At 36.7% G+C, this 13,085-nt stretch overlaps 1 long non-coding RNA gene and 1 pseudogene across 1 annotated transcript in view; both read left to right on the forward strand.

Annotated features, from left to right (window-relative positions):
* Positions 1-13,085, forward strand: part of LOC140506696 (uncharacterized) — a 141,048-nt gene that overhangs the window by 89,312 nt on the left and 38,651 nt on the right. The gene's annotated exons all lie outside the window — the stretch shown is intronic.
* Positions 197-10,817, forward strand: LOC140503503 (E3 ubiquitin-protein ligase MARCHF5-like; annotated as a pseudogene).

Raw genomic sequence — 13,085 nt, forward strand, 5'->3', positions numbered from 1 at the left:
ATTTTCTCTCCCTTTTCCCACATGCATTGAACTTTTCTCACTCTTACCTTTTACTCTCACCTTTTACTCTCACCTTCTTCCCCTCTGCCACCACAGAGCAATCCCTACTACTTCAGGCACTGGATCTTGGTGAGAAATACAGAACTGGAGCACTAGGGGTGGGAAGTGGGGAAAAGCATCAAAAGAGGGAAGTCCCATGCCCCTTCAGGGTCTTAAACCTGGAATATACAGTAATGAGAGTAAAGGGGTAGAGAAGGAGAGGGAAATCCCAAGCAGTCTTCTAGATGAAGCAGTTATTGGTAGGTAAGCTACATAGTTGACAAATAGGAGATTGCTTGCCAGTACTAGGCAAGGTGAGAAGAAAAAAGTGCCTTTTACCTAGCTTTATATACTTACCCCACTGAGTGACTGCAAGAGTAAGGATTGGTTAAGAGAAGACAGACTCCTTTTATTTGATCAAGTATCTCCTCTATTTTGGGAGGAGGGTAAATGAAGAAACTGGGAAATGGAGATGCCATGAACACTGTCCACATTCAATCTCACTGTTCCTAGACACTTCCCCCTCCACCCTGTGGATTTCCCCAGTGCTGCCTTCCTCTATAAACAGCTGTTGCATTTTCATGTTATTTGGACACATCAGAACAGGGAACAGTAATTAGTGCCAAGGAGAAGAGAATCTCCAAAATTCAGTGATTGGGTAAATTGTTTGGGAAGTATATAATATACATAATTTCAGATTCATTGATTTTAGAGAAGGGGATAATTGATTCAACTATATTGTTTGAGAAGTCTAACACTACTGAAAGCTGATGAAGAATCTAAAGTAATAACTCATTAATTTAACAAAATATTAACCATTCAGTAGAATTGAGTGCTGGCTTCAGAATTAAAAAGTGAGTTCAAAACCTATCTCTGTTACTTGTCACCTATTTGAGTTTGGTCAAATTACTTAGCTTCTATGGACTACGCTTTCCTCATCTGTAAAATAAGGAGAATTGTACTGGGCTACCTCTAAGGTCTCTTCTTGATCCTAGGATACTATATATACAACAAGCTTATAGTCTAATTGGGGAGTGAGGAGATCCTCAACTATTCTATTTACTGAGTGCAAGATAATGTGTTTCCTCACCTGACTTCCCTATTTTTCTTTTTAACAACAAAAATGCCATTTATTTTCTTGATATAATACATACTCACTCCAACCTTCACTGCCTGGAAGACCAGATAGGTTAGATTTCACACCTCACCCAGGGTTCTCTGGTACTCTTAAAGAGACTGGGAGGGAGGGGATTGTGTCTAAACTCAGTTCATATAGTTCCACCATTCCCGCCCAACACTAATCTTTGAAATCTCATAGTCAAGAGAAATTTCTTCCTCTATTTCACCCTATTCCCATCCAATCACTTGGGAAATGCTCCACGATGTCTGTCATTCATCTCTTTTTCTCCTTTCCCACCACCTCTACCCGAGTTCAGGCACTCTGTCACCTCCTACATTCTATGCTATAAAATACTGACAGGTGAAATTTCTCAATAAACTGCTCTCATTATGTATCTCTCCACTGAGAAATTTTCAATGGTACACCACTAATAAAGTCTAAATTGCTTGGCCTGATATCCAAAGCCCTCTGTGATCTGATTCCAACTTACCTTTCCTGCCTTATCTAACACTACTCTCTTACACATGACCCACTCTCCAAGCAATCTGAATTACTCATCACTCCTAAAACTGTTTCCAATCCTGTGCCTCTGAGCCTTAGCTAATGCCAAGCCCTTATCGCCTGAATGCTGCCCCCACTATCTCCTAACATTAAAATCCTATCCATCTTTCAAAGCATAAATTAGATAGTTCCTCAATTAAGTCTTTTCCAATAGAACCAACCTGAAGGGATCCCTCTCTATGAACTCTCACAGTTTCTACTTCTTTTGTGTACTTATCAAAATTTTATATATCTATTTGCATAATTGACTAGTCTCCCTTATTAGATTGGTAGTTCCTTGCAAACAAGGAATGATGTCTTATTCAGCTTCATATCTGACCTCAGTACCTAGAGCATTGCCTAGCACAAGCATACCCAGTAAATATTTGTTCAATGAAAAAAAATGAATAAATGACTACTGGAGAAGGAAATATTGATCAGGGTTCTAAGAGTGAGTGTAGACAAGACATGCTATGGACATTCAGCAGAGAAAGAGATCACTCCCAGCTAGCATGACCAAAGAAGGATCCATTGATGATATAGGGTTTGAAATTAGAACTTGAAGGATGGCTAGGGTTTCATTAGGTAGAGGACTGAAAAAAAGGTATTTCCAAAAGAGGGAACAATAAAAACAAAGATAAGGAGGTAGGAAAGCAAGAGTGATGTTTGACCTACAGTGAGGAGGCCAATCTGACTAGCACATAAAACACACTTGGAGAAATAGAGTTAGAAAGTCAGGTAGGGTTCATATTCTTCTCTGTTTCTGTTGAGAGTATCATTATCTCCCCAGCCTCCCAAATTAGCAATAGTAGAATTATCCTCAGCTTTCCTCTCCACTCATATCTTCCATATCCTCCACCACTATATCCAATCTGTTGCCAAGTCTTATCATTTCTACCTACACTCATAAATCCTAGGTTGCCACCAGATACCAAGCTGCCAGAAGTCAGTAAAGGCTAGATAATTTTAAAAAGGCCAGATACACACTTAGTCATGATAACTGGAAAGCTCCTCAATCTGTCCCCCTTTCTTGCTGGAGTAGCCCATTTGGAGAGACAGTTTGGCTTATTGGATAGAGTATCAGACTTGTAGCCACAAAGACCTTAGTTCAAATCCCAACTCTGAAAAGGACTAGCTGTAAGTAATCTGGTCAAGTTACTTAGATTTTTTTGAGGCTAATTCTGCATTTGCATAGACTGATAAGGAGTTCTGTTTTCAAAAATTTGCAGTCTTGTTTCTCTGGCTGAGGGAATTGTTCTGTTTAGGTAAAGGGCCTTTCCCTTTACCTAAAAATTGCTAACTGTAAGTTACTGGCTATAGTTCTTGGCATATTTAGCGACAATACCTCTGTTTGGAATTTTCTCTAGAGTTGGTTACAGTAAGTGACCAGAGCTGTCCCTCTGCATCACTGCCTACTCTTTGCTTCTCCCCACAACTTAACCCACATATTATGAGGTAATGATCCAAGATTATGTTCTATGTTTTTGTCTTTCTGGGGGGGAAGAGGAAGGATAATGAAGGGATTTTTTTTCTTGTGGATTCTTTGAGGCCTCAGCATCTTAAACCACTAATTATATCACTCTCGCATGAAACTGCTGACAAGCTTTTTGTGGTACCCACTAACTTCCTCTCTCCCTTCATCATTTCCTCTTAAGAGGTTATTTCCTATGACTCTCAGTACTTTCTTTCATCTAATAGCTATAGTAAACAAATTAAGACTAAAGATTTTTTTAATAACCATGCCTACTGATAATTCTGTACTACAAACTGACACAACCAAGATCTGACATTGCTATCATTTGGAAAATCAATAGCAGCAGTAAAATAGTAATAAATACCACTACAAATATCCTCTCCTTGACCCTAAAACAACAGAGGAAGGAGATTGTCTAGATTGTCACATCCTTAAGGGCAGAGACTGCCTCACTTTTATATTTTGTATTTGAACTCAACATGTCCAAAACTGAACCCATAATCTTTACCCCCAAGCTTTTCTTTCTTCCTAACTTCCCTTTCATTGGTGAGGAGACTACCATTTTCCCAGTCACCCAGGCTCACGTAGGTGGAATTCTCAACTCTTCATTCTCTCTCACCTCCATAATAACAAAACCATTGTCACAACCTGTCAATTGTACCTTAGCAACCTCTTTTGTATGAGTATACTTTTCTTCTCTGAGACTGCCACCATCCTCGTGCAGGCCCTCTATCACCTTATGCTTAAACTATTGCAATAGTCTGCTGATTGGTCTCTGTGCCTCAAGTCACTTCCCACTCTGGTGCATCCTTCACTCCACAGGTATGACCATGCTATGCTTGCCACCCCATTCAGTAAAGCCCAGAAGCTTCCTATTACCTCCACAATCAAATACAAAATCTTCTGTTTCACTTTTAAAGCCCTTCTCTATCTGCTATCTTTCTACCTGTCTAGTCTTCCTATACAATACTCTCTTCTCCCCCACTCCTTCCCTCTACTCTGCAATCCAATGACACTGGCCTTCTTGCTATTCCATCTTCCAACTCCAGTCATTTTCATTGGCTCTCCCCCATGCCTAAAATTCTCTTCCTCCTCATCTCCAAATCTTAGTTTCCCTAAATTCTTCAGATCCCAACTCAAATCCCTCCTTTTACAAGAAGCCAAGTTCCTCTAGTGCTAATGCCTCTCCTCTTCTGATTTTTTTTCCAATTTTTCCTGTCTAGATATTATTTGCACACAGTTGTTTTGCGTATTGTCTCTTCCATTAATCTGAGTTCTTTGAAGACAGGGACTGTTTGGTTTTTGTTTGGGGTTGTTTTATTTTTGGCTTTTTATTTTGTTTTATTTTGAAAAATTGTCTTCTTTTGTTTCCTTTCCTTGTATCCCCAGTACTTAGCATGGTGCCTAGCACATAAGAGGCTTTTAATAAATGCTTATTGACTTGTATCCTCAGCCCCTCATATAGCATCTGATGCATAGGAACTTATTATTGGATAAATAACTTGCCTACTCACCAAGTCAGTAAGATCAGAGATGTTGGCTGAGTTTTTCTCCAAAAAGGTACAAATGCCTCAGAGGATGGAATTTGTATATCAAAATAAGTCTTGGGCTTTAGTTTATAGCCCACTAATGAGAAGTCAAATGATGAACATATCTCCAAAACTGAATGTGTGTTCAGGATTTATACTCAGTAAGTTCTTTTTCTGAAAATGCATCCAATTCTTACCCAGTTACCATGAAGAAACCACTGTCTCTAGAAGAAACCACTGTCTCTTGTTTCACAATATTAGTGAATCACTGAATATCTTATGTGTGAAAGTTATGTTAGTCTTAGTGGGTTTTAAAAGTAATTAGATTTCCTGACTTTTCTGAAGAATAACTACATGAGTGCTTCTGTTGCTAGGTGAGAATATTACTTTTTATACAGATTTGCTTTTCTATTTGCAGTTTTAATTGATATATGACATCCCTCCAAAAAACTTATGTTCATAAAGTATAATTTTTAGGTTCACTTAGAATATATTTTATTTAATAAGTTAAAATTCTTTTGGCACTCTATTAAATACAGAAACTCCTTTCAAAGACTACCTTATATTAGACATATGCTTTTTATGTAAATACCATGCACTGTATACAGTATGATGTACAAGAATGCCCTGTGTAAATAGACATATTTGCATTCCTTTCAGGAGTGGCTACTGATTCCTGACTACAGATGTTTATTATTAGTTGGGCATCTGTGCTTGCAATGTATTAAGTGTATGAAAAATGAAATAAAATTAAACCTCATTTTTGTACAGTTTTGAAGTTTGTGCTTGGAACTGATCACCTCCCCTTGCTTGTGGAGAGCTTTACAATATGTAAGTCTGCCCTTACCTTGGATTGGTACAGTGTTTTTGCATCTGTGGGACCTACTTTTTTTTGTTCAGTATATAAATTGTACAATCTATAAAGTTTTTATAGTATAAATATTCAGCTATGAAAACTGATCAAAATAAAACTAATATTTCTTAACACATTCCCCCCCCCCAAAAATTAAGTGAATAAAACAGAAAATAATATCCTTAACTTTGAAGAGCTTATAGCTTTTTGGGGAAACAATGTATATGGAATCACATGTTTAAAAGCATCAAAGAATGAAACAAAGCACTATAAACTACCTTGCATATAAGTACTAATGGGAAGAGCACTAAACCCAGAGGCAGGGGGAACTGACTCTAGGCCTAGTTCAGCCCCCTCCCTCCTGGCCTTTGGCAAGTTACCTTACCTCTTTAGGCCTCAGTTTCCTCATCTTCAAAGTAGGGTTAATATTTGAATTGCCCATCTCAAAGTGTTGTTGTGAGAATCAAATAAATATATAAAAATACGTTATAAACTGCACAGAAATATTGATATATTATTATTCTAGCTTCATTCATCACTTCTTTTTCTTTAGTGAAGTTAAAATAGAAATAGTCCTGGGACAATTCACTATTCTTTTCCATATAATGTTCTGCAAATTTTGTACACATGGATAAAATGACTTTTTTGTTATTTATTATTAGAATTAGTGATAATAAATGGACATTTATTAAGAATCTACTATGGGCAAGACACTGTTAGGCACAGGGAAAATAAAATCAAAACTTAAACAGTCCTTGACCTAAAATAGCTTAGATTATGCTAGGGATATAACATAGGTACATGGAAGCCAGTGCGAGGTATAAAGTAGTTTCAAGAAGCAGAGGGTGCTAACAATTGGGGAGATCAGAAAAAGACATATGTAGGAGGTGACATTGAGCTGGGATTTCAAGAAAGCATCATTCCTTCATATTGACTTTGATTTTCCCTTTACCTCCTGAAAGAAGATATTATGTTGCCAAGACCATTGCATACTTTCATGCTCCACTTGGTACTTTGAATGGTGTGTGGTTTGGGATGGTCTTTTGGATTTTTCAATGGCTAAAGTCTGTCTAGGGGGTGAGATTGGTGGCCAAACAATCTGCTACTCCATTAGTCTTTGGTTTAGCTCCCAGCGGGTTCCTTCTGGCATGGTATAACCTAGTCTATACATGAGTCTTGGAGTACAATCCAAAGTTGCAATGAACTATGAAGATTTTCAATGATTGATGGCAGGGGCAAAAAGGAAAAAAACATCCCTGCACATGTTCACAAAGTTTACCATAGTCCTAAGCTTCAGAATTTGCAAAGGCAGTGAATCTGGGATATATAGATTGGAGCAGGGCTAACCTATCTCTGAACCTCTCTTCTATCTCTGTTTCCTGAAGAACAAACATATCCCTGTGGTTCTTATGGGGGAAAACAAAAAAGAGGAAGTCATACTGCAAGTAGAGTCTGAATTAATTTATTCCTACAATACTAATAATGTTGTTATTGTTGTTGTTTGGTAGTTTCAGCCCTGTCCAACTCTTCATGACCCCATTTGGGGTTTCCTTGGCTAGGACATTGGAGTGGTTTGCCATTTCCTTCTCCAACTCATTTTACAGATAGAGCAATTGAGGCAAACGTGGTTAAATAACTTGTGCAGAGTCACATAGCTAGTAAGTGTCAGTAAGAGGCTAGATTTGAACTTAGAAAGATGAGTTTTCCTAACTTTACACCCAGTACTCTATCTACTGTGCCATCTGGCTTACTCCACTGATAATGTAGTCACAAGAAATTCAAATGAAAAATTTTGCCTAGATATTTTATTAAGCATTTTCCATGTGTGTTTTTTTAGGAATGGGCTGTCTTTGTTTCATTACCCTTCATCCCCATTCCTTTCCTAATCAGCTCTTCAAGTTTTTAGTACCAGTATGTAAAATATGGTAGTGTCCCCAGACACCATTTGGTAAAATGCACTTTTCTCCTTTATTATATTCAGTTCAATGACAGGGATATTAACAAACTGAAGAGCTTCCAAAGGCTATCAATGGAGTAGTAAATAGACTTCAAACCATCTCATGTGAGGATCAATTTATAGAATTAGAGAATCTAAGGATGTGAAGTCTGGAGACAAGAAGGGCTGGCAAGATTTTCATGGGGGGAGAGAAAGAAGAGAGGGATGTGATTGCCACCTCAGATATTTGAAGGGCTTACTTCCTTCCACGATTATGAAGCCATTCACCTGTGACTTCTGATTGCTACTGGCCTCCTAATGGCTTCTTCAGCTTCTGAAGAATGCTGTGCAAACATGGAAGAAGGAAAAAAGCAATGAAATTGACTTTGAACTTCACTGTTTCCTGCAAAAGTTTAACCAATGTAAAGCACTGGTCATAATGTGAAGGTCATAAGAGCCCAGAACCAGCCTTAGCCAACAAATATTTGATCTCCTTGCCAAGATCTCTGCCAAGGAGATAGACATGTTGGCCAAGGGTAACAGCAGTTTGAAATATAAGCACATTTGTAAAACACCACAGAGAGGAAGGGTAGGAGATTTATGAGCAGTATTGCTTCATAAAAAAGTGAAAAACCAAGGAAACAAAAACAAGTCTACAGAAAACGTGTCATGAGACTCAAATGCCAGGTCATCCCAAATGAAACTGGTAGTAGGGCAACAAATAAACAAAAAAATGGAACTGATTTGTCATCATCTCTATAAAAATCTATTACCAAATACAAAATACACCCTGAGGAATCTGTTCTGGAGATCATATACTCTTGAAAATATTTAGAGTTCATTTCAAAAGAAATATCAGGAAGAAAATTAGAGAGAGAGAGAGAGATAAAGAGAGAGAGAGAGATGGTAATCAACATTCCCATACACACAATGAAGTATAAACAAAGCTAAGTTTCCTAGGCCCATTTGTATTGGTCAATGAGTATCTTGGCTCAGTGCTGAAGGATTTGGTGCTTTGAGATGACACAGAAATCTGTTGGTTCTTGTGGTCCTACACAGGGTCCAAAAGGAAGAAGGATTTTTTATAGATGGTGGGGTCCTCCAGATAATCCTATTTGAAGATATTATACTTATTGCATGAAGCCCCAGAACTCTATAGGGCCTCATCAATGAGATTCATCCCAGATCTGCTACTTAATACTTATATGACCTTGGGTTAGTAACATAATTTCTCTGATCCTCATTCTTCATCTATAAAATGAGAGAATTCAACTGAAAGAAATGAAACAAGACATTTTTTAAAAGAGTTAATTTTTTAAATAAAGAAATGATAAAAATGGAAAAGAAATGAAAGCTATAGAAGAAAGAATTTGAAAGGGAATTAACAGCTTGGCACAAGAAGCTAAAAAAAAAAAAAAAGAAAACATCTAAACATCTAAGTAGTAAATTCTCCTAAAATTAGAATAGACAAAAAGAAGTCAATGACTCCATGAGACAACAAGAAATAATAAGACAGTCAGAAGACTGAAAAAATAGAAGATAATATAGTTATCTCAAAAACAACTGACCTGGAAAAAAGATCAAGGAGAGGATATTGATCATTAAACTATTTAAAAGCCAAGACCAAAAAAAAAGCCTAGGTATCATATCTCAAGAAATCATAAGAGAATACTGTTGATCTCTTAGAACTATAGGGCAGGCTGCCATCTACACTGTCAGTGGACAGATAAACTAGATCTCAGAGTACTGAGGAACTGGAAAATATGATTGCTCAACCATTGTCATTGCTCTTTGAAAGATCATGGAATAACGGAGATGTGCCTTAGTACTGGAAAAGAACAGATGTTCAGATTTCTGGAAAATAGAAGGGAATGGAGTCTGCTACACAATAAAATAAGTATGTCTTGCTACTGATGAAGATGATCAAACAGATGAATGGGTAAGATCATGCAGGTGCAGAGGACCTACAAAATGGGCTCACCAAACTTGTCTATGATGCTGGATAGATGAAAAACAAAGAGGAAATAGCATAGCATGAGTGGCATGTCCTCAGTGCAATGCAGAATTCTAAATAATATTTCCAAAGTTCAATCCAGTTGTTTGCATCTTGGATCTTGCAAATAGACTGATCTCAAAAGTTTATCCATTTGCTGCAGCAGGAATAATGGCAAGCTCTATCTATTGGATTGCTGTGATTTATGGCACGGTGACAGTAATGTGACAGGTAAACCACAAAGAAGGATTGGATGTGACCCAGTAATTCTGCTTCTAGGGCTGTATCCCAAAGAGATCATAAAAATATGAAAAGGACCCACATATACATTAATAGCAGCTCTTTTTGTGGTGGCCAAGAACTGGAAATCAAGGTGAAACCCTTCAATTGGGAATGACTGAATAAGTGGTGGTGTATGAATGTAATGGAATACTACTGTGCTATAAAAACGGACAAATAGGCAGACTTCAGAAAAACCTGGAAAGACTTATATGAACTGATGCAGGAAGTGAGCAGAACCAGAAAAACATTATAGACATAAGCAGCCACAGTGTATGAGGACTGTTTTTGATAGACTTAGCCCTTCACAGCAATGTAAGGACCTAAAACATTTTCAAAGGTCTCATGATGCAAAATGCCATCCACATCCACAGGAAGAACTATAAAATAGGACCACAGATTGAAGCGACTATTTTCTCCTTTATGTTTTGTTTTGTTTTATTTTTCTCATGGTTTCTTCCATGCATTTTAATTCTTCTATGCATCATGACTAATGTGAAAATGTGTGTAATAGGAATGTATGTGTAGAACCTGTATAAGATTGAATGCTGTCTTGGGAAGGGAGGGGGAGAAAATTTGGAACTTATGGAAATGTCAAAAAAAAGGTTTGTGTATTATGGAAAGAGCTGATCCTTTATTCCTTTTAACTGAATGCCTCATTATTCCTGTTATGCTAATACAAAGCAAGATAATTCACTGGGAAGACTACATTCTTATATTGTGGCACAAATACTCTAATGAACTAGAGATTTTGAACAGCAAATTATTTCCAGGGATTGGATGTCCTGTTCCTTGTATTCCAGCTAAGGCAAGTCCTTTAGCAGATCATGTCTCTGCTACTTGAATTTTGTATGGAGCTCTTGTCTTTTCCACTATTGCTGATAGTTGGAAAACATGTTCAGTTAGTGTTAATTCTAACCCACAAAGTACAATCTTGGGTAGAATTGCCTTTGTTGCCATAAAAGGAGCATTTAAAGTTTACTTCAGACAGAAACAATATTTGCATCAAGCACACCACAAAATGTTTTATTATCCAGAGCAAGAAGAAGCGTAAGGGTGTGATGTCCCATCATTTGACCTCCTCATCTGAGAGTCTATTGTGTGTTCTGATACCATCATTACTATACAGTAGTGGAGACTTGTGATAAACCACTGCTCCTATATTTTTTTAGGACATATAATAAAACACCTATAGCAGGAGAAATGCTCTCAGTAATCATGGAACCCAAGAATGTGATTCATTTTCATTGTTATATAGATACTTCCTTCATGGCAGTCATCTGAACCATTTTCTTAGCAATAGTAATAGTTTTATTTGAGTTTTCCCTGGAAAGAGGTGTAAAAATCAAATTGCACAAGTATTAAAGAGGGCACAGGTTATTACATACAAATGCCTCTTTTGAATGTTTGTATGTTCAATTTTTTCTTGCACAGAATCAGCTCAACAATAAGGATACTATAGAAGGATTCCTTATTTGAGTAAATAAAGAACAAGAATATGTGCTAATATGGAGGCAATAGAAATGTTAACATGGAAGAAATAGAAAATTACTTTGAGTTATGAAATAAATATGAAACCAAAAACGTGTGAAGCCACTCAATTGTTTATCTGAACAATTTAGATTCTGTTGAATATTTTTCAAACAATTTAATATCCACTAAAATATGAAAATTCACAAAGCTTCCAGTTCATTCTATTGCTACTAAATCTATGTGATATTGACATCTTGTAGTTTATTATATAGCCCTGACTATTCAACTGTCCAAATTACATTATATCATCAGTTCCTTATAACATTAAAATCTTCAATAGATTTTTAAGTATTTAATTCTAGAAATTATACAGTATTAGAACTACAGGATACATGTCATTTGAGCACAGAGAAGCAACTGACAAGGTATACTTTTCCTTTCTTCTCCACCAAAATGTAGTGAGAGGGATTTGGAGATGAAAAGGGAATCAAACTCAGGAGAAGCTTGGAGGCAGCTCTCTTTGGGCCAACAATGAGGAGATGGGCACTAAAAATGTGACTGCTAAGCATTGATACTGAGTCTCCAGAAGATATTAACATCAATGCTTTGCACAAAAACTGAAGGATTGTGGAAGATAAAGAGTAATGGTTTTAGACTTTGGTCACTAGTCATCTTGTCATTAAGGCTAACACTGATGGCTATTTCTTCATTTTGTTGGTTGACATAACCATTTTCTTTTTTTAAAAAAAGTTCATTTTGAGCCTCTTTCAACCAGCAAGAGTAACTATTGTGTCATCCAGCCATTCAAATGGAGTTCTGTTGTTTTCACTGAATAAAATCAAATGCTTTAAAAAAATTATCCCTTACATAACTATTTTTCTGTATTTTCTTGTTCACAGCAGCATATCTAATGTATGAAAAACAGTCAATATTTCCCCTTCTCTTCAGAAATAAATTGGCTATAAGATGAACAATGTTGGATTGGAATAATGAATATAATTAAAAAGTGATATTTTCTACAATATGAATATAATAAATATTGAGGTAAAATAAAATGTATAGAAATGGTGTGTGTGTGTGTGTGTTTGTGTATGTATGTGTGTAATGGCCATTGTATATTCAAAAGCTGTAGTTCCTAATGGAAGAAGATTAAGAAATTGAATAGTAAAATTCAGAAATTACACTTCTTCTGGAGACACATAGTATTTCTGACTATGGGAAATAATATAGATTATACAGCTACAACCTTTAACATATACTGACTTTCCTTTTAATTTGCAACAAGAAAAAAGTAATAGAAAATGTTCATGAAGAACAGTTATTCAATGACCTTTACTTTAAAGATATAAAAAAGTATTGTCATTCATTTACTCTTCATATTTATGATGTTACCTGACTGCTGTGTGTAGTAGAGATTGGAGGCCCTTCTGAGTGCCAGGGTAGAGTGAGCCCTGAGAACTTGGCCTTGGAGTGTTTGGACGAAGAGCAGAAATGGGGTCTAGGCATTCTCCCTCCACCTTTAGCTCCAGCATGAGCCTCAGAACAGTTAGAAGTAACAAGACACGTCTTCGAACTATGAGTAGTCAGAGAAATGTGGCAATTATCCAAATAAAGGAACAATGGCACTTCAAAATTTAAATATCTCCTACAGGCCGCAGTGGCATTTTCTGAGTAGTCTCTTAAAGTGTTCCCACAGAACATGAAAAGTTAAAACTGAGAGTTAAGAAAAGTTAATAAGGTGAGATTCAAAAGGATGAGAAAGACTAATCATTGAGTTGGCAGTGAGTGTACATTTTTGTTTTTCAGTTTTTTTCCATGTTTCCTTTGCTGTATTTATTTCTGCTTATTT

This window comes from Notamacropus eugenii, chromosome 5 (assembly GCF_028372415.1).
Source record: "Notamacropus eugenii isolate mMacEug1 chromosome 5, mMacEug1.pri_v2, whole genome shotgun sequence".
NCBI lineage: Eukaryota > Metazoa > Chordata > Mammalia > Diprotodontia > Macropodidae > Notamacropus > Notamacropus eugenii.